This window comes from Tupaia chinensis, unplaced genomic scaffold (genome assembly GCF_000334495.1).
Source record: "Tupaia chinensis unplaced genomic scaffold, TupChi_1.0 Scaffold000311_2, whole genome shotgun sequence".
NCBI classification, from domain to species: Eukaryota; Metazoa; Chordata; class Mammalia; order Scandentia; family Tupaiidae; genus Tupaia; species Tupaia belangeri.
The window spans coordinates 1,363,411-1,388,874 of record NW_006159803.1 but is presented as its reverse complement, the minus strand read 5'-3'; the positions used below and the strand labels follow the sequence as shown (position 1 = coordinate 1,388,874).

The following is a 25,464-nucleotide window of genomic DNA, read 5'->3' as shown; positions in this document are numbered from 1 at the left end:
CTCGAATGAGATACCAACCACTGCACATCCACCAGAATGACAGACAGTAAAATAAAATTTAAAAGACAATAACACTTTTAGTGAGGATGCAGAAAAATTGGAACCTTCAGACATTGCTAGTCATAATGCACGTTGGTATAGTCACTTTGGAAAAGAGTTTGACAAGTCTTCAAAAAGCAAAAAATATAATTAGCAGATGATCTAGTAAATCCCATTCTTTGATGAATACCCAAGACGAATGAAAGTTCATGTTTACATGAAAACCTGAACACGCGTGTTCACATAAGCATTATTTATAATAGCAAAATGTAGAAACAACGTAAAGGTCCATAAATTGATGAATGGACAAACAAAAGTGGTATGTCTGTACGAAAGGATATTATTGGGCAAGAAAAAGGATGAATTACATGCTAAAATACAGATGAACCTTGGGCCAGCCATGGCATCTGTGGTTAAGGAAGGCGGTCCCACACTCTACATGGCTGAAGTCAAAGATCTGGCAACTTGGAAAGCACATCAGGCACATGCACGTGCGTGCCCAAACTCCCAAGAGAAGACTGGAGGAGAAGGAATTGCTGCATGGCCATCCCTCCGGAGAGTGCTTTCTTTCTCTTTCTCTCTCTCTCTCTCTCTCCCCCCCCATGTCTCTCTTCGCCTCTTCCTCCCTCCCTCCATACCTCCCTCCCTCTCTGGTGAGTGCATGCACCCTATAGCAAACTAAAAAAAAAAAAAAGAAAAGAAATGAATGGACCTTGAAAACATTATAAGTGGGACCAGCAGTTAGTGTAATGGCTATGTCACTGGACTCCCATGTAGTCGACTGCGGGTTGAGTCCTGGACCAGGCTTAAACTCACACCAGGTGCGTGTGTGTGCATGCCCAAGATCCCGAGAGGAGAATAGAGAAGAAGGGATTGCGGTGTGGCCATCCCCCTGGGGGGTGATTTCTTGCTTTCTGTCTCTCTGTCTCTCTCTGTCTTTCTGATGAGCGCATGTGCCCTATAGCAAAAACCGCTCCAAAAAAAAAAAAACATTGTGAGTGAAAAGAGTAAGTTACAAAAAAACATATAATATAAGATTCTATGCATATGGAATTCCACTCAAAGCAAATTCATAGAGATGGAATCATGAAGATGTTCTGATGTATAATAGTTAGGGTTGCATAACACTTAAAACCACTGATTTATACTTTTTAAATGAGGGATTTTAAGATATATCTCATAAAACTATAATAAAGAATCAAGAAGTAGAAAAATGCTAAAGAGAGAGAATTAAAAACAAGACATGAGGTAAGAAAATGCATAATATATGAGTCCTTGAAATGTGTGCACAGTTTGTGCAATCTTGCGTCAGTCTCTCTATATTAGATCCCTCTACCTATTTGAAATCCACCACTTTCCTTTCTACACCTGGGTCTTGAGAAGAACCAGCTGAATTGTTTTCTTTTTCATATTCAGCAGATAAAAATATTACTCACTAAAACATGTCAGAAGGGAGAGCAGTCCAGCAAACAGACTAGACTCTTAGTAAAATAAATACCAAGCTTGGGAATCACAAATGCAAGTTCAATTAGCTGGTATGAAAATTCAGAGCTTCAGTTTCCTTGTTCAATCTCTCTATTTCTCTCTCTTTCTCTCTCTCATGCATGCACATATATCCTCTGGCATTAAAAGCAAAACAAAACAAAACAAAACAAAACAAAACAAAACTGGTGGCAGACATGTATTGTGGAGGAGTGAGATGGGTCAGGATGCCAGCACTGCTATTCCCAGAACGCTGGAAAACAAAAATTATAATTACCATTCTACTTCAAAGTCAGTTGTACAACCTACCCAGGTTGGGACAAGAACCACTCATCAATTAATTCAGTTACTTGTTCAGGTTCCTGTCTCACATTCTAGACAGAGGATAGGGAGACAGATCACACCTGAACTATGATCTTAAAATACTTACCATCTGTAGGAGTTTACTGAGGAGTTTATAAACCATGACTCTTCTATTATGATGATGATTTATTGCAATCCCTAGTAGAGTAAGGCCACACCATAATCCCGTCTCCATATTTTCCTTCCCATTAGGATTCTGGGCCCACGTGCACACGTGTCTGGTATGTTTTTCAAGGCACTGGTCTGGGATTTGAACTGCAGGCAGCTACATAGGATCCAGTTTCCAACATGTAGCTCTTGGCCACCGTGCTATGGGGTCAGCCCAACTATGACATTTGATAAAACTGAAAAAAAAATTTTACCTCAGATGATTTTAAGAAAAAAAAAAAGGGGAAGATATGACTCAGGCAAATGGGAAGAGTAAGACGGCTAAACCCAGGCAAGCCTTCTCTCGGGAGCTTACGTTGTGCTGTCTGGAGCAATTGCCTCCTCGGTTCTCCTTCACTTTAATTGGCACCATTCTCGGGTGGGTTTTATGCAGTGGTTGACAAAGCGACTGCCAATAGCTCTATGCTCCCATATTTTCAGGTTAGCATCTTCAACAGGAAAAGAACCTCTCCTTTGAAAATTTAATAAGTTGATCCCCGTGAAGATTCCAAGAAGCCTAAGTTGCGTGTTCGCCCTCCTTGTGAAATCACTAGTGGGAGGCTGGACCACACTGTGGAGGCTAGGCACTGTGCAGAGGGCACTGGGTGGTGTGTGACTGAGGTGGTCACAGTCCCAGCCCTGACAGCCTGAAAGACAGGCAGGACAATGTCTAGGATCCTGATAGGATGGAGAATTAGAGGATAAAGGATTGTGGTATGACCAGACCCCATTCTCTCTCTCTCTCTCTCTCCTCTCTATCTTTGGGTCTCTTATACATGCACACATACCCTCTGGCATAAAAAAATTGCTGGGGGGCATATATTGGGGAGGAGTGAGAAGAGTTACTACTGATATTAACAGCACACTAGAAGAAAAATTATAATTACCATTCTACTTCAAAGCCAGTTGTACAACCTATACAAATGAACATTAAAGGCAGTCTTTGTTAAAAGTTGCACAAAATGGTGTAAATATTAGTGAGTAAGAGGAGAAGAAAATCTCTTCTCATTTGAGATGATCAGCAAACGTTCATGAAGTGGTAGGATTTTAATATGGAACTAAAATGATTTCTAATTTAAGTTTCAGCAGGTGGGAAGGGAGAGGAGATTCCACACAGGGAGACTAGAGCAGCAATATCTGGCTGTTTAAAGGTATCTTTCACTAGGAGAAAATATTTGCAAATTATACAGTTGACAAGGGATGAATAATCAAATCATTTAAGAACCTAAAATACTAATAAAAATGAATAATCCAATTTAAAAGAGGGCAACTGATTTAAACAGACAATTCTTGAAGAAAGACATACACATGGCCGAAAAGCACATAAAAAAATGCTCACTATCAATAATCACAAAAGAAATGCAAATCAAAACCACAATGGGACCCCAGCTAGAATGGCTCTTATCAAAAGGACAAAGAACAACAAGTGCTAGTGAGGCTCTGTAGAAAGAGGAATCCTTAAGCACTGCTAGTGGGAATAGAAACTCCTAGAGCCACTACAGAAAATGGCATAAAGGTTACTCGAAAACTGAAAATCAAACTACCTTACCACCCAGTAATTCCACTACTGGGTATATATCCAAAGGAAAGGCAATTAATTTGTCATAGAGTTTTCCGCATTTTCACGTTTACTGTAACACCATTCACAGTTGCTAAGATACGGAATCAACCTGAGTCCAGTGACCAAGGAGTGAGTAAAGACATTGTGATACATACACAGTGGAATACTTCTCAGCCCATAAAAAAGGACGAGCTCCTGTCATTTGAGGCCAAATGGATAAACCTGGAAGAAATAACACGAAGTGAAATAAGCCAGGCTCTGAAAAACAAATGTCATATAACAAGTACCATATATCCTTGCTCAGGGAGAAAGCTAAAAGACCCAACTGCATAGAAATAGAGACTATAATGGTAGATGCTAGAAGCTGGAAAGGAGAGAAGGGGGGGAAGGGATGGGAGAACTGAGGTGAGAGTGACACCGGTGCATGTAAAAAAGTGGAATGGGTTTTTTGACTGTCACAGCACAGCAGAGCAGACATTAGTTACAATTTAATCTTTGTTTTAAATGTGAACAATGCAGAGTAACATTAAATATTGGAGATAGCAAATGTGTTTATTTCCTTGATTTGAATATTGTGCATTGTATACATGCTTTGAAAAGCCACACTGTACCCCACAAAGATGTATAACTACTATGTGTAAATTAGAAGTCACAATAAAAATTGTTATTTTGAAAAACAGAGCATTTCACAGGATGTGTGAAAGGATAATGAACAGGGCATCCAGTCAAGGTAGCTGATGTAATTAAAATGGAGCTGGGCATTGCCTGGAAGGCATACAGGAGAGAGAACAATTTCCACTCTCCCGGGACTTTCCTCCTCTCCTGGGTCTCTAATTTATCGCTAATAAGAAATCTGTGTAAGTCTCTATCTTTTATTTTATTTTCTGCCAACTTGGCATTGTCTCTTCTTTCCAACCTGCTAACAATAAGCAAAAGAATTATGGATCCCTGAGTGGGTGAACCAATGGAATTTTCTTCAAGAGCTTTGTGGGACTGCGTTAGGAGCAGCTAAATCGTTTCCCTACGTGAGGCATACACTAGCCCAAATGCAATCACTGCTCCACAGCAAGTTATCCAAACTCTTTCAGGCGACTGAACACTGAGTAGTCACAGGGCATTAAATCAACATTATTAAACCCTTATTACAGTTTTATTGACTTTTTATAGGAGAAATCAACATGACTGGCCCTCAGAATCTTACCTCTGTCTGTGAACAAATATGACCTGTTTTGTTTGTTTCATAAAAAATGTCAAAGCTGAAATTTTTGCTACTACAGAAGGTCCTCTCTTCCCTCCTTCATTCTCCCACATTTCTCTATTTAAAATGGGTTTTATCTTTAACCATTACACACTATTTCACGTTTTCTCTTTTATTTCTTACTTTAACAAGGAAAAGGGGAAATTGCAGGATTTTAATCTTGGCTCTGCCATTTAATTGTCTTGGCCTTGGGCAAATTCCTTCAGAATTTATTTCCATTTTCTTTTCTTTCTTTTTTTTTTTTTTTAAAGAGTTATTTGTTTTGGGGCCAGCAGTTGGTTTAATGGCTGTGTTGCTGGACTCACATGTAGTCGACCACAGATCGAGTCCCAAACCCGTTGGCTTAAACTCATGCCGGACGTGTATGTGTGCATGCCCAAGATCCCAAGAGGAGAATGGAGAAGGGATTGCGCTGTGGTCATCCCCCCAGGGGGTGATTTCTCACTTTTTGTCTCTCTTTCTCTCTTTATGGCAAGCACAAGTGCTCTATAGCAAAAACCTCTCCAAAAAAAAAAAAAAGGAGAGGGAAAGTGAAAAATCACACCCTAGAGGGGATGGTCATACCACAATCCCTTCTCCTCCATTCTCTACTCAGGATTTTGGGCACGCACTGACACGTGCTCTGTGTGATTTTCAAGTTTCCAAGTCTGGGACTTGAACCATGTTTGTGACCATGTGGGATCTAACCACATTACCTCCATGCTACCTGCTGATCCCCAAATTCCACTTCTAATTGATATATAATAATTGTACATATTATGGGGTACAATGTGTTTTTTTTCAGTACAAGAATATGTGAAGTGATCAAATCAGGGTAAATAACATAGCTATCAGCTCAACCACTTGTCATTACTTTGTGTTGGAAACATTCCACATCCACTTTTTTAGCTACAATGAGATAAGCAATAAACTGTTGTTAATTGTAGTTACCCCACTTTATGTTACAACATAGAATTTACTTACCCCTCTTACCTATCGGCAATTTTCTTTCCATTAACCAACATCTTCTTCCCTTTCCTGTTACCATTCTCAACCTCTAGAAGTCATTTTTTAACTCTCCACTTCTAACAGGTCATCTTTTGAAATGTCTATTAAGTATCTGTAACAGGGTTCATAATAAACACAAAAATTTCATTGAATCTCAACCTGGTGGCTTGAAAAACACACCAGGCCCTTGTGTGTGCATGACCAAGATCCTGAAGGGACAAAATGATGGAAGAGAAGGGACTGTGGTATGAACATATCCCATAGGGGGGTGCTCTCTCGTTCTGCTGCCCTGTCCCCACCTTTTGCTTGCTCTCTCTCCCCTTCTCTCCCTCTGTCTCCTTCTCGCAAGTACATGTGCTCTCTGTCAATTAAAAAAATACAGTGCGAGATGAGAGAGGCACATTATAAGTTTTTCAGCACTTAGTACCTTTACGGGCTTTAATCCTTTCACTCTCAGCCACAGACTGCACGTACTGGAAACAAACAATGGAGAAAGTCAGACGCAAACTCACTATTTTACAGGAGTCTAATCTCCAGATAAATCTGTGCTCACACACATGCTTCCTTTCTTTGTGCCTGTTTCCAATACAGAGGTGTTGTCGCTTTCCTGATTTTAGCTAATGCTCCCTCTGTGACAATTCTTTTTCTCTCTGATTCCTATCAATTGTTCATGGCTTATGAAATAGGCTCAGGTCTCCCCTATCTTTGAAAACACGCCGCATGCTTCCTGAAGTTTCACCCAGTTTCCTTTATGTATTTTGCAGTTATCAGAAACAACTGTTGGTTCATATGTGCTGCCTTTCCTTGCTTACCAGAAAATTCTGTGAAATTTCATAGTCTGTGAAATTTCATAACTACCTTCTCTACTGGTCGTGTTGGCAGACTTTCCTCTCCCACCCGTTCTCTGTAACACTGCCAGAATGATCTCTAATACAAGATCTGCATTTTTAGTTCTCAATGTTTTTGACATGTTTGATGACTACACAGATAAAAGAATGAATGGAAAGACATCAAATGCTTGTTGATATCTTATTCTGAGCTAGTTGATTAGGTATTGACTAGATTGTTCCTTACACTTCATGAGATAGGAGTACTATAAGAGTGCAAAAAGTTTGTAGAAAATGGAATTAACATACAAGCTAATTTTTGTGCAAAAATGTTTTAAATCCACACTTTTTAAAAATACCCATTTTCCATAAACTTTTTGAAAATCCTGCATACACAGATTAAGAAACTGATACTTCTGGAGTTAAATAAATTTTTTAGGCCACAAAGTAACAATGAAAACTGGGATTTTAACCTAAGTCAAGTCAAGTACCAGAGTGTATACTGCTAACATACTCTTTGCTTTATTAAATTATATAAAAATCTTGAAGATAATCACTAAAAAATCAGGTAAAAAGAAATAAACTTAGAAGCAAAATAATTTTCATATAAAATTTGGAAAAAAGCTATAAAAAATACATCAAAACAAGAAATAAGAATTCAAAATTTTATGGATGACTTCTGTCAAAACTCTAAAAATGTATTAATTCCAAAGTTAATTAAATTTCCCAGAGCAAATTTAAAAAAAAGGTAACTTCCATAGTTTTCATGTTATATTTCACTTTATCTGTTACTTCAGATTTTTACTTCATATTTTGGTTATGAATATCAATGTAAAGTTTCTAAATAAAATATTACTAACTATAATCCAAAACCACATGAAAAATAATTCACCATGACCAAGTGGAATTTCTTTTAGAAATGCTAGAATGGTTCAATATTTAAAAAGCAATAATTAAAATTCACCATTTTGATATATCTAAGGAAAGAAAGCTTTAAGGAGACCAAACGCTATGCAGACTGAAAGAAAAAGAATAGATAATATGTATTCAGTATAGAAATTGTAGAGATATTTTCATTCTCACCATGGTCAGAAGAACACCACCAGAATAAATACTCTGTTGTAACTCACTTCACCAAGTTTAAACATGCACTGGACGTGTAGCCAATGAGAAGAGACAAGAGAAAGTAAATAGGCACACAGAGAAAGGAAAGAAGTAAAACCATTTCTGTTGCAGGTATAACCATTTCTGTTGCAGATGAGACAAGAGTGTACTTCAAAATACTCAAGAGAATCAGAGATAACACTAATAAAAATTCAGTGAAAATGAGCTCGAATCTAAACCACAAAAATCAGCAACTTTCATATCTATGTATACACACAAACACACACACACATATATAAATGTTTTATTAGAAAATCCTACAAAAGAGTAAAACATCCTATAAAATAGTAACAAAAAAATGTAATATACCAAGAAATAAACTTAAAAATGTGGAAAAACAAGAAAAAACTTTAAAACACTCCTGAAAGACACAGAGATTGGAACAAAAGGGAAAACACTCCTTGTTCATTGTGAAGATGTCAATTCTCCCCAGCTTGTTATGTACATTAAATATAGTCCCTATTTTAAGCATTAACATGTCTTTTTTTAGTTCTCCAAGCTAGACAAGTCGCTTATAGAGTTTATATATTAAAAGTAAGTATGCAAGAATAGCAAGGAAAACTATGAAATTAAAAGGAACAACAAAACAGATATTAACAGATATTAACAGTCTTAACAGATATTAAAATGTATCATATTATATTTTTTTTAAAAGAGAGAAATTTTTCTCATAGGGTGTGTGTGCTTGCCAGAGAGACAGAGACAGACAGAAAGTGAGAAGTCACCCTCCAGAGGGAATGGCCATGTCACAGTCCCTTCTCCTCCATTCTCCTCTTGGGATTTTGTGCATGCATGCACATACACTCCATGTGAGTTTGAAGCCAGTGAGTCTGGGGCTCGAACTATGATCAATTACCTGAGAGTTCAGCGACATAACTATTATGACATCTGCCAGTCCTAAAATGTATTATATGATGACTTTAGGCAAAACAGTGTTGAATTGGTATCTTAGCAGACAGGCAGACCATTAGGGCAGGACAGAAGTTCCCCAGATTGATTGAAATATATTTGTTAATTTATTATATTATGAAGCTAGTGTCTAAAATCACTTTTCAATAAAGAAGATAACATTTAAAAACGGCAAAACTGTGACTCACGTCATACATTGGAATAAATTAGAAATGGATCAGAGATCTAAATGCAACAAAGGAAGCCATGAAAGTACCAGAAAATAATAACATTCAATGTGGGTGTGAGAAAGCCTTTATAACCTGATGCAAACTTTAGAAAAAAAATAGAAGAAAATATTAATGGATTATCCTCTAGAAACAAAATATTATTACATAAAGCATAACAAAGCAAAATATAATCAAAATGTGGGATATATTTGCAATTTATATTATCAATTAGCCTAATCTCTTCAATTCCTAAAGATACCTTATAATCAAAGAAAAAATTAACAATCTCTACTGAAAAAATATAAACAGAAAAATATATTAAAATGGGTATTAAATGGGACCAGCAGATGGTATAGCAGTTATGTTGCTGGACTCCCAAATGGCAGTGGCTTGACAATCACCAAGCCCAAGATTCCAGAAGGAAAATGGAGGAGAAGGGATTGCAGCGTGGCCATCACCCAACGGGGGGGAGGGGGGTATGATTTCTCAATTTCCTTCTCACTGTGTCTTTCTCTCCAGTGAGCACACGCACTCTACTGCAAAAAACTCTTAAAAAAATAAAACATACGCATTAAACAGAGAAATACAAGAGAGTTCACTTTTAAGAGAGCTGACAGTAATACTGTGCTGAGATGTAATCTCTCATGTATTCTCTCAAACTGATAATACGCTCAGCTGATGAGGCTGTGGGACTGTTAGGCACGGCACTTCCAGTCCATTGGTGGTAAGAGGACAAAATGGTACATCCACTCTGGAAATGGAATTCGGTAACGTGTATTGTAAACCTATATATATCCATTTACCATTTAACGCAGCATTCTCACATATAAGAATTTACTCTAAAGGTAAATCTCCACAAATATAAAAGATAATGTAAGATGATGTAGTGTGACATAATACTTCATAGTAAAGTATGAGAAATAAACTAATGCCCATCAAGAGGAGACCAGGTGAATATTTATGGCACATTCAGACTTCTATGTGGCAGTATAGAAGAGTGAGGAATATTTCTATGAATTATGGAGTGATCTTTAAGATGTATTATTAATCAATAAAGCATGACTCAAAGAGTATTGTACTAACATTTGGGAATATTCAAAAAAACCAAAATCCATAAGTTTATTTTCCCAAAAAGTAGAAATAGATTATACAGTACTGCAATAAAAAATAAGATTTATGTTTTAGGTAGTTTTGAGTTTTGAACCAGGAAAATGTTTTACATGTTCAAAAAAAAAATTCTATGAGAGAAGCAAACTCTACATTGGAATAATATAATCCTCAATGTATATTTGTTAATACATAGAATTTTGTTACCTGCTTTTGCTATTCAGGTAGAGAAAACAATCAATACAAGTTCTTTTGAATACAGTACTCAAACTTGACCCCTTAATTATATCTATTCTGAGACTTTTAAAATAAAGCAAAAAAACCTCAAACTATTATCATGTTGATATTGAAATCTAAAACCATTTGAATCCCTTTTATGTTTTTGTATGGTACAACGTGAATAAATACATTGGCGTTGAGAACCAGGGTTTTCACCGTAGGAGAAGGGATACACAGCTACGGAATGAAGAAAAGCCAGGAAGAACCTGTGATTGAGTTGAACTTGATGTATGAATATGAATTCACAAGTTCTTTTTTTTTAACATTTACATACATTACAATATAATTTTTTGTTGTACTAATCTATGAATTTTGAAATATTCAATTACAATATGTAACACCATTACAATCAAGATGGAGAACAGTTCTTTCACCCCCCAATAAAATTCTTGCCTGTTTCCATTTTTTTAGTAAGTCTCTTACCTGTCCTCAGTTCTTGCTAACTACAGTAAATCCATAATTATTTTTAAAAATATATTTTTCCGAGCTCTGTTTACTGAAATGACTAAAAGTCTTGATAACTCAGCAACAATAAGCACACCAGCCATAGTCTTGATTTATATGTATTATTTCTTACTAAAAGAATTCAAGTCCTCTTAGAAAAATGGTTGATCTGAGTGAGAAAAAGTACAAGATAAGTCTAGGACATATTGTTATCCCAGAAATCACTAATGAATTCATGTCAAACAACATGGAAGCCTGTCTGATGGCACTTTCATGGGCCAGATATAGAATAAATTAGGAATCAAAAAGAATAATAAACATCCCTCTTTAATAAAAATAGGTCATTTTGAATCCAAATGAACACCCACACATACAAAAGGATATTGGGTAGAAAGTTGTTGTGGAGTAGTTTATTAAGAGAATCTGACAAGGTTACCAAATACATGTTTTATTACTTACAAAAGAAAATAGATATCTTTACAATGAAGAAATGTATCCCTCACCACTCTAAGCAAGGTGATAAACTTCAGCACTACAAATCAGGAGACACCTGGCACTGCATGCCTCTCCAAGCACTGCTGTATCATTAGTAAGAGGACACAGTATTACATAAAAAGTAGTTTTTCCAGTAACTTCTAGTCTGAAGGTAATCATGAGGAAGCAATCTGATAAATTTAAAATGCAGGCAATTCTTCAAGAAAATTGGTTTGAACTCTTAAACATTTTTCCATATCATGCAAGTTGAACAAAAATACTGTAACAAACATTGTGTGGACAACTGAGAAAGGTTAAGTATGGATTTTGTATCAGTTAATACGGAATTTGCTTCCTTGGGTGGGATAATGGTGTTCTGTTTGGTTGGAAAATATCTTATTCTTAGGCTATATTTGCTGCCTAAATATGTATTTAGGAATGAAATGCAATGATGTTAAGAGTCTTATTTTTAGATGGTTAAAAAAATATATATCTCTGTGTGTACATGAATAGATTCTTGTATGAATGGACTTCTACATGCTAATTTTTATTTTCAGCATTAAAAATAATAAAAGTAGTTCAGAGAAAAAGCGCAAGCAAATATTGCAAAATGTTAATTATGAATCTAGGTGAGGGTATACGGTTGCATATCACAATATTTATTCAAGGTTTTTGTTACATTCAGACATTTTCTAAATGAAAAACAAATGCAAAGATACTAAAATGAAAAATATAGAAGTGTAAATGAAATGCCGTAAAGTGGATTGCACAGGAAAGGAGACATTTTAGCTACAGCTGACTTTTTCTTTTATCATATTTACTTCTTCAATTTGGCTTTGTGGTAGCCTAATTGAATGATATTATCACCGAATTCCACATCCCTGTTTAACATACACTGTTAAATATAATTCACCATACTGTTTCATGTCCATGTCTTTAACTGGTTAGAAGATTATAGCTCAAATTTTCTGTAAAAAAAACACTTAGAAAAATTAAAATTTGTAAAACATAGGAATATAAAGTAATGCCTCACTTTACACATTTGCAGAATTGTTTCTTTAGATAATTAGTGAGTTCCCTTCATGCTCTTAAAATAACTGATTTAACACATCAGTGGATAAAACAAGATATTAATAATAACCAACTATAACTAAGTCCATGTGTGTTCAAAAGGATACCTTTTGAGGGATATTGTCTAATATGTTCAGTGGGGTTTATTCTTTCATTTGTTACATATATCCTCCAATTTTTCCTTTCAGATTTTTTTCCCAGAGAACTTGTGAAAAATGAATCTATTTTTAGCCAATTTCATAAGTCAAAATTTTTTTCATTATCCCAACTCTACTTGAAAATGGAAGGGTTGGTGGAATTAGGGAAATGGGTAAAAAAGAAAACATGTTTTCAAACTTCACAGACATTTTAAAGGGAGCTTTCCCAAGTCTTGATGTCAATCAGTAATTTTATGTTCAATTCCTTAGTCTTGGTGTCAATCAGTAATTTTATGTTCATCCAATTCAGTGATGATGTTTAATGCGATTTTTGGACAGGTGTCTGTGTAGCTAAACTCAGGGTCATTGAAAAGTCCATTTCTACCCAGATTGTTTTTTAAGCAATTTACATTTCTAATTTTAAATCTCCATCTTCTGACTTATGATCTGCTTTCTCCTTGGCTGCTCTGAATGATTGCTTTCCTTCTGGTGCAATCTGCATAAAGCTGCTTACCATCACAGGGATATTTATTGTTTTAAAATATGCTCATAGATCAAGCCTGCAGCACGTATTTCACATGCAGTCCCTTCAACTTTCCAATTTTCCTTCTATAGCATTGCTATTTATATACCTACCTAATCTCCAAAAAGTTCAAAGCCTCTTTCCTTTACACATTTCAGTAATGGAAATGTCAGGGAAAAGCGAGGTGATAGGACATACCTGACTAGGCTGTTTAATAGATGCTTTATTTCTTCATTTATTTTGTTGCCTCTTACCTCAAATAGCAAATTCTAGAAAAACACATAAACAATTAGTAAGAAGAAAAATATGCTTGGCTTATTAGAAAAATAAAGTATGGATTCTTGGATCAACTCTAGAAGCAAAAAGTTATGTAATTTAAAAACCACATATAAGAGCCAAGCTTTGTGATATTAGTGGGAGAGTGCTGCTCCACAGACATTGAGGCAACATGGGATGCTGAGCTTGGTTTTGGCCTAATCTAAATGGGTCATGTGTTTGCCACGTGCCTGTGGTCCTAGATAGCTAGAAGGCTAGAGTGTGAGAAATGTGCTATCATGAAACCTTGTTGAAAATCTCTCTCTTGGGGCCAGCAGGTGGCATGGTGGTTAAGGCACTGCATTCCCACATGGCTGACTGGGGTTCAAGTCTTGGACCTGGTGTCTTGAAAATTACGCTGGCATGGGATCAGCACTTAGCGTAACGGCTATGTCGCTGGACTCCCATGTAGTTGACCGCAATTCGAGTCCCAGACCCGGTGGCTTAAACTCACGCCAGGCGCGTGTGCGTGTGTGCCCAAGATCCTGAGAGGAGAATGGAGGAGAAGGGATTGCGGCATGGCCATCCCCTCTGGGGGGTAATTTCTTGCTTTCTATCTCTCTATCTCTCTCTGTCTTTCTGGCAAGCGCATACACCCTATAGCCAAAAGCTAAAAAAAAAATAAAAAAAAATAAAAAAAGGAGAAAAGAAAAGGAAATTATGCTGGCCATGTGTGCACTCATGCCCAAGATCCCAGGAGGAAAATGGAAGAGAAGGGATTTCAGTGTGGCCATCCCACAGGGGAAGATTTCTCACTTTCCCTCTCTCTGGAGAGCATATGCACCCTATGACAAAAACCTAAAGGAAAAAGAAAAAAAAAAAAAACCCCTACTTCTCTCATTAAAAAAAGAGATAAAACCATATATGAAATTACTTCTTGTATGTAAAATAATATTCCTACTAATGCCTTTGTATTTGAAATCTTTGGTGTCTTTGTATTTTTCTACTTGTGCAGAAGAAATCCATTCATCCACTCTGTAAAGAGTGAAGCTTTGGTCAACTTCTATAAATTGAAACCCAGTGAGATTAAAAGCAGAAGGATTCTCCCCGAACAATTTTCAGATCTTGCCTGATTTCCACATGTCCTTCTGCCTGACTTGTATTTTCATCTTATCTTTATTGTTCTCAAACTGCTTCTTCAGAAGTGACCCACAAAACCACTCTTACTGAAATTACTTTCAACTTGCTCAAGCAATTTGGAAACACTTTAGTCAGAATATCTAAATAAATCACTTTCATAGAAAACTGAACTGTGAGTTTGAGAGTTTGATTCCTAAGATTCACCAATGATTTTCTCTATTTGGCTTTTTCTATAAGGAAAGTATCCCTTTATTGTACAGGAACTATTTCCTATTTAAACTAAATCAAACCCACTTTCCTATTTCAACTAAATCAAACAAACTTCTTCAAAACTAAAAACTCATATTTCCTAATCTGACTGAAGGAAATAAAAATTTCTCCTTTAAAACATCTTACAATTTATTCTCTATTTAACTCACTCTTGCTGTATCCTAAAAAATTTCAGTGTCAATTCCTATACAGGATTTTTCAGTTGTCTTATTTAATTACTCTAAAGTCTTTTAATATTTCTGTATACAATTAAGAATCAATATTCCATAGACATCCTTTAATATGTTTAATTAGGAACCTTACGTGACATACCTCATAACTCTGCAGATTGATTTTTATCAAAAGTGAAATATAATTCTTTTTCACAATGATAGCTATTATTATACCTCATAAAATTACAGAAAGCCGGTAGGAGAGATATACTTTCATCACATTATATATATATATATATACAAACAAATGTATTATTATATTATTTGACAAGAACTTATTTGTTTATTTATTTTAGGAGTTTTTCTGCCTTAGTGCATATGTGCTCACCAGAGAGAGACAGACACTGAGAGAAAAAGTGAGAAATCACCCACAACGGAGGATGGCCATGCCTCAATCCCTTCTCCTCCATTCTCCTTCTGGGATCTTGGGAACATGCAACCAGCATAATTTTGAAGCCACCAGGTTCAGGACTTGAACTGTGGTTGGACATGTGGGAGTCCAGTGATATGACCGTAACACCATCTGCTGGTCCTCAAACATATATATAAATATAGATTCAGATAGATGATGATATAGATACAGATATAGGTATAGATATAGAGATAGATATAGATAAATATAGATATAGATAGATATAGAGATATAGATAGATATAAATATAGATAGATATAGATATAGGTAGAAATAGATATAGATAGATATAGACATAGACATAGACATAGACATAGACATAGACATAGATATATAGATATAGATAGATATAGACATAGACATATAGATAAAGATATAGATAGATCAAGAGGTGTTTGCTATAGGGCGTGTGCACTCACCAGAAAAACAGAAAGTGAGAGACAGAAAGACAGAGAGACAGAAAGTGAGAAATCACCCCCTGGGGAGGATGGCCATGCCGCAATCCCTTTTCCTCCATTCTCCTCTCGGGATCTTGGGCATACACCCACATGTGCCCGGTGTGAGTTTAAGCCACCAAGTCCAGGACTCAAATGGTGATTGACTACATGGGTGTCCAGTGACATAGCCATTACACTAACTGCTGGTCCCTCAAATATTTATTAATAAAGCAGAAAAATAATGTAATGAATTAGATACTAAAATGTTAAACTTCACTAAATTATATTGATAAAAATATTAATGCAATTGAAGCATCAGTAAATTATCAAAGATTATATTGTATATCAGAGTCTGACTCATCTAATGAATATCACACATAGACATGTGCAAATCTTGGAAATTCTGGAGTAGCTATTTATGAAATACTACGATGAAGCCTAAAGGAATGAAACCAGGCTTAAGTGACAATCACAGCTAGCCCAGGCTCAAAGATGTTTTGACTAAATTTTCTAGAATGCATTTAAATTTCAAACTGTAACCTTGATTCCTGGTGGCATGATATTTAGGACAGTAACTAGTTAATTTTAAGGTGCCTTTTCTGTGTTCTCAAGCATATAGACAGAAAATCATCTGTTAGTGCAACATATGTATTACCTTATATTAACAGGCATCAAAACCGTTTGCCTATGGGACCAGCAGTTAGCGTAATGGCTATGTCTCTGGCCTCCCACATAGTCAACCGCAGTTCGAGTCCTGGACCCGGTGGCTTAAACTCACACTGGGCGCGTGTGCATGCGCACCTAAGATCCCGAGAGGAGAATGGAGGAGAAGGGATTGTGGCGTGACCATCCCCCCGGGGGGTGATATCTTGCTTTCTGTCTCTCTGTCTCTCTCTGTCTGTCTGGCAAGCGCATGTACCCTATAGCAAAAACCATTCAAAAAAAAAAAAAAACCATTTGCCTATGAATATTCTATGATACTCATCTTTGTCAGAAGGAAGATTTAGGACTAGCAGAAACAGCACACAGAAAACGTTGAGCCAGGGAAGTATATGAAATCTATAGAAAAGTATAGAAAAACGTGGTTTAAATGGAAATGAGAGAGCATTCTTTAGTGATACTCCAACTCAAACTTTGTTAATGGAAAAGAAGTATTTTGACTTATTTTACTTGAATACCTAAGAGTGGGATTAACTCCTTACACAGCTGGCTCTTGGGATTCAAATGACGCGATGAGACCTATTTCATTAGTCCATCTCTAATCTCTTTGTTGACCTTATGCATAAGCAAGCTTACTCCCTGGACAGCAAAAATGGCACTGGGGAGCTTAGGATGTATATAGCAATTGGCACTACGTGTCAGAAGGGTCAGGATGCTTCTTTTTTCTGTTTCCAGATCCGTCCTACTACGACCATCCTGACTGGTCCTGCTTCAGTCATATGTCTCTCACTGGTCTGATCCTGTGCTAGGACAGAGAGGTACTCTGTTCTCCAAGCTTCCTAAGATGTCTATGCAGTGAGTTTGTATAGAAGAGAAGAGATACTGGGTTGGCAAAACACAGGCAGATGGATAGGCAGCTATATCAGTAGATACATGATTGGCAGATAGGAGAGAGAATGCACATAGATAGATGGTAGATGGTCGATAGATAGATGACAGAGAAGTAGACAGGCAGATCAAGTCATGGGTTGTTAGGAAAGCCATAATGTGTTTTTTTCTCTTCAAAAATGCATCGTGAGTTTGCCAACATCCGAATACATAGATACATAGACAAGCATTCAATTCAGTAAAACAATGTGTCAGATTTGAACTATGGTCTGATACTAAACCTGCATATATGAAAAATGCTATTTCTGCTATTTCCTCATTCTCGTTTCCTTTCATATTTTTCAGTTTACTGGCCTACATGTTGTTTAGACATTAGTGCTGGATAGTGATTAAGAGCGCAAACTACACACAGAGAAATGCCTTTGGATCTTCTGCCTGAAGCGACCTATATTACCTTGAGTATGTCACTTAGCCACTGTGAGCTTCAGTTTTTGTCATATATAAATGGAAATTATACTATTTACTTCACAAGAAATTTACAAAATTCAATAGGATGATTTATTTTAAAGTGTTTAGCAGAGTCCCTGGCATATGGAAATATGTCATTAAATAGATGCTGCTCTCGATAGTACTGTTACTATCCTTTGATTTCTGTATACATGTTCCTGATTACTCTCGAAGCCTGTAGTAGGTACCACTAAAACCCATTCACTGCTGTTGAGACAGCAAAAACATTGCTGGCATGCGTTCTGGTGACGTTGTCACAGCGTATTGGAGCCCCGAACACCAGTGACATACTTCCCAGTGTACCAGTCAGGCAGAAGCGACCCGCAGTCACGCTGTACTTTCACGTGCACACACGAAATTCCTTAACAATGCTGTCCTTCACCTATGGTCACCTCTGTCTAGCCCTTTAAAATAGGGTGTATGGGTAGTTTTTGCAATACTAGATGCCTGTTGTGAATAGGACTCTTTCCTGATTTATTTGCTGAATTTCCTAGAAGATAAAGAGGGTAAAGTTTTCTCTAGTGTGAAAACTATGCTTACATTGGGGAGATGCTCCTCCCATAAGAACTGAATGTGTTTTCTGGAGAAAATAAGAGTTTTCTTTTGGGAAATAGACCATTCTGCATACTGATAGATTTGACCAGGTGAATTTGGGGGACAGCCTTTTCTTTGGTGGAGAAAATTAAATTTGTTTATTGTGCTTAATACCAAGAGTTTTTCCCATCTTCTAAATAGTCTTAAACTTGAGGTTCCCCTCCTTTTAAGGAAATATCATTTTTTAATCAGCAAAGAATTGCTTCTGTGAATTTATACTAAAGTTGATGCATTATTCCTTTTCAATTCTCTTTTTAGTTGCCAGTGTGAGAAACCTATGGACCAATAAGTAAATTTTGCTGAGTGCTAGATATGATGAGTTTTTCAGTATTCCACTGCAAAAGAAGAAGAAGGAAAAGATGTACTTTAAAATTTTTTACCAAGAATCACTAATATTGTGAAAACTGTTTTCTGTTATCTGAATATGGTCAGGGACATGCGGAAGACTGGGATTACAAAGGAAATGGGGCTCTGGTTTCTATGACATATCTGGCATTACCTTATGGGCTCCCCCAAGGCAATTTCCCACCTGTGTAAAGTGAACTAAAAGATTTTTTTTGGAGAGGTTTTTGCTATAGGGCGCGTGCCCTCGACAGAAAGACAGAGAGAACAGAGAGACAGAAAGTGAGAAATCACCCCCAGAGGGGGATAGCCATGCTGCAATCCCTTCTCCTCCATTCTCCTCTCAGGATTTTGGGCACACATGCACTCGCACCCCATGTGAGTTTAAGCCACTGGATCCAGGACTCGAACTGTGGTCAACTACATGGGAGTTCGGCAACACAGCCATTATGCCAACTGCTGGTCCCTAAAAGATTATTTTTTAAAGTGCTTTAAAAAAGATAATTTACTTCATTCTTATTATCCATTTTATGTATTTTCAAGAGATATCAAATGAAAACATAAAAGAATAAGCAAAAAAGGGGAAATTTTTAAAATCAAGAGGTTACTTCTTATAACTCAGTGCAAATAAATGTAAAAGTCTAAACAGAATGGATAATTATCTAAAAAATTATTGGGTCACCAGAAAAGTCATGACACATTTTTCTATGCAAAACAATGTGTTATGATTTTTCCAATGATACAATATAATTTACCAAAACAATAAAACATGTAACAAGACTGGGACCAGCAGATGGCACGGTGGTTAAGGCACTGGACATTCCCATATAGCCGACCATGGTTTGATTCCTGGAGCTGGTACCTGGTGGCTTACTTTCTCAATTCCTTCCTTCCTTCCTTCCTTCCTTCCTTCCTTCCTTCCTTCCTTCCTTCCTTCCTTCATCTCTCTCTTTCTCTGTTTTTCTCTGATCAAGTGAAATAGAAAATAAAGGAATGAATAAATAAAATTAAATAATTCTTCTTAAAAAATGTGTAACAAGACCAATTTTCCTATTTACAAAGTTAAAATGGGTACAGATGGTGGTACAGAAGTAAATTGTAGGTGCTTTGTAAGGTAATCTCAGCTTCCTGGTTTAAGTCCAGAAACTTCCCCAAGAATGCCAGGCATGAGTTTGTCCATGACCCAGGGCTGGCTAAAACCTGGGGTGGGGGGTGGGGGGTGTTGATTGCCAGACCCTGTTAGGGGTGTTGTCTCTCTCTCTCTCTTTTTCTTCCACTCATAGAAAAAATAAGTAAACTTTAAAAAAAAAAGATAGAATGGCTATTTATTTGGCTCTTCTTTAAAATTCAAAAAAAGCTTAAAAGTTGAATGAATAAAAGCCTTACACACCTTGATTTATATCCAGCCGTCTTATGTTTTCATTGGAATTTCAATTACATACCTTTAAAATTACTTTTTTCTATCTCTGCATTGCAGTATACAGAAATAAAATTAAGTATACTGATCATGGAAGAAGCAAGACTGTCAATCCCTCCCATAATTTCTAATAATTTGTCTAGGAAAGCTTCAGAATTTTCTATGTGGACAGTCACATGTGTGAGTGATGAAAGATTTGATCATTTCTTCCCAATTCTAACTTACACCATTTACAGTGGTTGTCCCCTACTTTATCCATAGCGAACACATTCCAAGACTCCCTGTGGATTCCTGAAATCACAGACAGTACTGAACACTGTATCACTAATTTTTTAAAATCTAATAACCAAGATGGCTAGAAACTGAATGGGTCCGTAGAATATACCACATGAATATGCTGGATAAAGAGATGATTCAGGGGCCAGCAGATGACGTAGTGTTATGTCACTGGGTTCCCACATGACTGACCATGGTTCAAGTCCTGGACCTGGTAGCTTGAAAATCATGATGGGCTTGTGTGCGTGCGTGCCCAAGATCCCAGGAACAGAATGGAGGAGAAGGGATTGCAGCATGGCCATCCCCCTGGAGGGTGATTCCTCACTTTCCCTCTCACTGTCTCTTTCTCTCTGTCTCTGGCAAGCATATGTGCCCTAAGGTATATGCTCTTAAAAAAAAAAAAAGAGAGAGAGAGAGAGAATTCAAATCCCAGGCAGAATGGCATGAGATGTCATTACTCAGAATGGTGTGCAATTTAAAATTTATGTATGAATTGTTTATACCTGGTACTTCTCACTTAATATTTTTGGGGCTATAGTTAACCATGGGTAACTAAGCCACAGACGGTGAAACTGAATAAGTTCTTTTTTTTGTCATTTTTACCTTTAAACAGTTTTGGTATCAAACTCAAGTTATCCATGGAATAAGCCCAACTTACGCATAATGAACTATCATGTTCATGTGGTTAAGTTTTATAATCCTCTGCTTAGAATGTTGGTTTATATTAATGAGTCAGATTAGCCTGTGATTTGCATTTGTCACACTTTGTGTTTTGTTATAAATGTTAAACTAGTCTGTTAAAATGCATAAGGGACTATAAATTTTGTCCTTGCTCTGAAAGATTTTGTGAAGTATTAGATTTATGTGTTTCATCAGTTTAGTAGAATTCATTTATAAAGCCCACATGCTCTCCAGACATGAGTGTGTCCAGGAGTGATCCAGGGCTGGATGAGGCCTGGGGTGGATTATGGCCTCTGGACCCCACTGGGAGTTCTGTGCTCTCAGTTTCCTCTCACTTTATTGCTTACTTATGGGAGAAATTAAAATTTAAAATGAATAAATAAATAAACAGAAAAACTTTATTTAAAAAATGTGTGGAATAGTTGATTTCTTTGTAGGAAGATTTTAAACTACTTATTCAATTTCTTTATTGGTGGGTGAGACTATTTCTTGAACAGCTGTTGGTAGGGTGTATTTTTCCTAACAATTTTTCTAAATATAATTGTTTATATTATTTTCTATGTTTTGAAATTATACTACATCTGTGGTTATGTCCACTTTTCATTTGCAATATTCACTATCTGTTATTTTTTTCCATTTATTTAATTTTTTTTTTAGGTTTTTGCCATAGGGCACATGTGCTCACCAGAGAAAGACAGTGAGAGGGAAAATGAGACATCACCCCTGGGGGAATGGCCACGCTGCAATTCCTTCTCCATTCCCCCCTGGAATTTTGGTATGCACACACATGTCTGATGTTATTTTCAGGTCTGGAACTCAAACCATGGTCAGCCATGTGGGAGTCCAGTGCCTTAACCTCCACACCATCTGCTGCCCCCACATTTATTCTTAGTCTCAACAAGGGTTAAACTATTTTATTAGTGTTTTTAAAGAACAGGCTGGAAAAAAAAATTTGTACAGTGTAAAGATGGACAGTGATGATGTGTACATTCAAAAGTATAAAAAAATTTTTAAAAAGGACGAACTTTTTACTTTATATTAATATTTTTATGTTATTATTTTAGATGCATACACATTTAGGCTAGTTTAATCTTCCTTATTCAATTGAACTTACATAATAACCTTTGGAATAACCTAAAATTGCTTTTTTATCTCAAAACCAGTTTTGCCTGAACTTAGTATTTCTCCCATAGAGTTCTTTCAGTTAATATTTAAGATTGGTATACTTTTTTTCATCCCTTTACTATTTATATGTTTGGATGAGCTTCTTATTTTGTTTTGTTAAATTTATTTATTTATTCCTTCCTTGAGTGAGAGAGACAACATATATAGCAAGAGGAATAAGGAGAGAGAGAGAGAGAGAGAGAGAGAACCCTCAACAGAGTCCTGATGCCATGATCCACGCCAAGCCTCAGTCAGCCCCAGGTCATAGGCAAGGCTGTGCCTGGTGTACTCAGGAAGGTTTCCAGACTCGAACCAGGAACCCTCTCTGTGGGACTGCCTTGCAGAGCTTCACATTTTACTGCTGTACCAGCACTGGCCCAAGACAAATATCTTAAATCTTCAATTTGTGATTTGGGGCAAATTGCTCATAGTTCATGAGCCACAATTTCTCATTTATGAATAGAAAAGGTAAAATTTACTTTGCAGGAGAGATGAATATATATAATATATAACGTAAAGACAATAGACTACAGATATCTTTATTTATAGTACCTATTTTCCTGTGCCTATGTAAATTATTTGTTTTTTTAAATCTATTAATTTATTAAAATTCTATTAGGATAATTTACAATATAGTATGCAAAAGACTGAGTGCTTTCTTTAACCACTGTATTAAATTAGCAAGAGAGAAAAAGAGATAATAATTGTCCTCTCTAATTCTGCATATCTATATACCTTATAAATAATAAATATAAATAAAATGATTATAATAAGTTATAATATAGAAACATTAAAATCTCTAAAATAATCTCTCAAATGCCTGTTATGTTACCCTTCCTTGTAGATTTTTTCCTTCCATAATTATTTGAATAACAGATAAATAACTAGATGTTCTAATTAGCATTCAAATAACAAAATAATTTTCTCTTATATACCTTATAAATAATAAATATAAATAAAATGATTATAATAAGTTATAATATAGAAACATTAAAATCTCTAAAATAATCTCTCAAATGCCTGTTATGTTACCCTTCCTTGTAGATTTTTTCCTTCCATAATTATTTGAATAACAGATAAATAACTAGATGTTCTAATTAGCATTCAAATAACAAAATAATTTTCTCTCCCTGATAAATAAAGGAAAAAAACCCACTTGGTTGCAAGCTTAATCAAAATTCAAAATTACAATATTGACAGAAACATTCCATGGAGTAGGTTAATGCTATAAATGGAAACAGAAAATGGACCTCAGAAAAAATGTGGCCCAGATTATTTGCCAACGAGCTAAATTCCTTAAAAGACTCTGTAAATTCAGATAACCAAGAAGCTTTGTAAATATCTAGTGCCTGCTTTCTTTTTCGTGTTCTGTAGTTTTACATCTTTAGGGAGCTAGGTAATAATTTCTGTTGGTTATGCAGATAATATAAAAATCATGTTAAGGGCTAAGTGATGGTATGGTGGTTAAGATGGCTGAATCCCACATGGCCAACTGAGTGGTCTGATTCGCAGACCCAGAGACTTGAAAAACATACTAAGTATATTCATGCTGTACCCAAAATCCCTAGAGGAGAATGAAAGAGAAGGGATTGTGGTGTGGCAATTCCTCTTGAGGGGGTGATTTTTCACTTCTCCTTCTCTGTCTCATTAGCAAGCACACTTACCATACAGCAAAAACTAAAATAAAAAAAAATAAAAATTCAGGATACGGGAACCAGCAGTTAGCGTAATGGCTATGTCGCTGGACTCCCACATAGTCGACCGCGGTTCGTGTCCCGGACCCGGTGGCTTAAAACTCACGCCGGGCACGTGTGCGTGCGTGCCCAAGATCCCGAGAGGAGAATGGAGGAGAAGGGATTGCGGCGTGACCATCCCCCCTGGGGGGTGATTTCTCGCTTTCTGTCTCTATGTCTCTCTCTGTCTGTCTGGCGAGCGCACGCGCCCTACAGTGAAAATCTCTCCAAAAAAAAAAAAAAATTCAGGATACAATAAAACCAAAGCGGACCCATTGTCAGCTGTTTGGCATAAATTTCTCTTGCCATAATCAAGATTTTCATGTGTTCCAGACTGTCCATGTTGTTTTACTGATCGTTAGCAAGTTCAATGACAGTTGTATAGTTAATAATATGCATTGTCTCATTTAGTTTTCATAAGACTATAATATAATACTATTATATAATAGTATTATAATCTCTTCTACAAATAAGAGACAGAATGTTTACAGTGAAAATGGCAAGTGGTGAGAAAGTAGGGACGAAAAGAACTGATCCTTATGAAGATTTTTCTAACCAACTTTACTTTTGTGTGATACAAAGATATACTGGTTATATCATCAGTTCCTTGTCCATCTCCCATAGTCATGATAATATTGTTAGATAACTTCACTGAATGTATAAGTGGAATGCTGATCAAAAAACTCAGAGCTCAGTGAGTCTGTTACATAAAGGAATCAAGATAACTAAACATGGGTGCCGCCATGGTGCAGCGGTAATGTAAACGGACCTGCATGGGAAGGGTCCTGATTTCACATCCTGGGATCTCCCTGGGCACACTAGTCATATGCACGCCTGTGATCCAGGCCAGCTGAGGCTGGGTATGGATTATGGTGTAAAAACCCCATTGGGGATGTCTCCCTCTCTCTTTTTATCGCTCTTTGTCTCATTAGGAAAAAAAAAAAAAGGAAAGAACTAAGAAAAAGAAATCACCAAACACTTTAGCAAGCTGAAGCAATAGATTAAATCCATTGTGATAAAACTTGAGGGAAAATAAAAACACAAAACTTTGATTTATAAGGAAGTACAGAAAAGAGGAACAATAGATGCGTGGTTTGGCAACAACATGATTAGCCTAAGAATTTTAGTTTGTCTTAAGTTTAAGATAGAGGTGATGACTGATGATTAAACAAAGACATAGGTAGAGGAATTGCCTAGAAATAAACAATTCTTTCTCCTCTAAAAAGCAAGAAAAGGAAGGTATAGTTGAAAACTTGAAAAAAAAGACATTTTAAAATTCAGTAAGGAAGGAAAAGATACAAGAGTTAAAAGTGTGTGTGTGCAGAATGAGCTAGAAGATTGAAGGAAAAGGAGATTACTCAGAGAGAAGTGTTCAGGTTTCAGATGAGTCTGGAGATAGATAATTACGACTGCTGTTAAAATCATCTCAGTGCATTAACTTTATAGTTATGGCTATGGAGCTAGAAGGAAGAAGATAGATTTGAAAGCGTGTAAA

At 36.4% G+C, this 25,464-nt stretch overlaps 1 long non-coding RNA gene across 1 annotated transcript in view; it reads left to right on the top strand.

Moving 5' to 3' along the window:
- The first annotated feature begins 3,751 nt into the window (after window positions 1-3,751).
- Window positions 3,752-25,464, top strand: part of LOC102495857 (uncharacterized) — a 50,031-nt gene continuing 28,318 nt past the window's right edge. Inside the window, exons 1-3 of the long non-coding RNA XR_334904.2 lie at window positions 3,752-3,875; window positions 17,103-17,185; window positions 17,601-17,714. This is a non-coding gene — a long non-coding RNA (uncharacterized LOC102495857). The remainder of the gene's footprint in view (window positions 3,876-17,102; window positions 17,186-17,600; window positions 17,715-25,464) is intronic.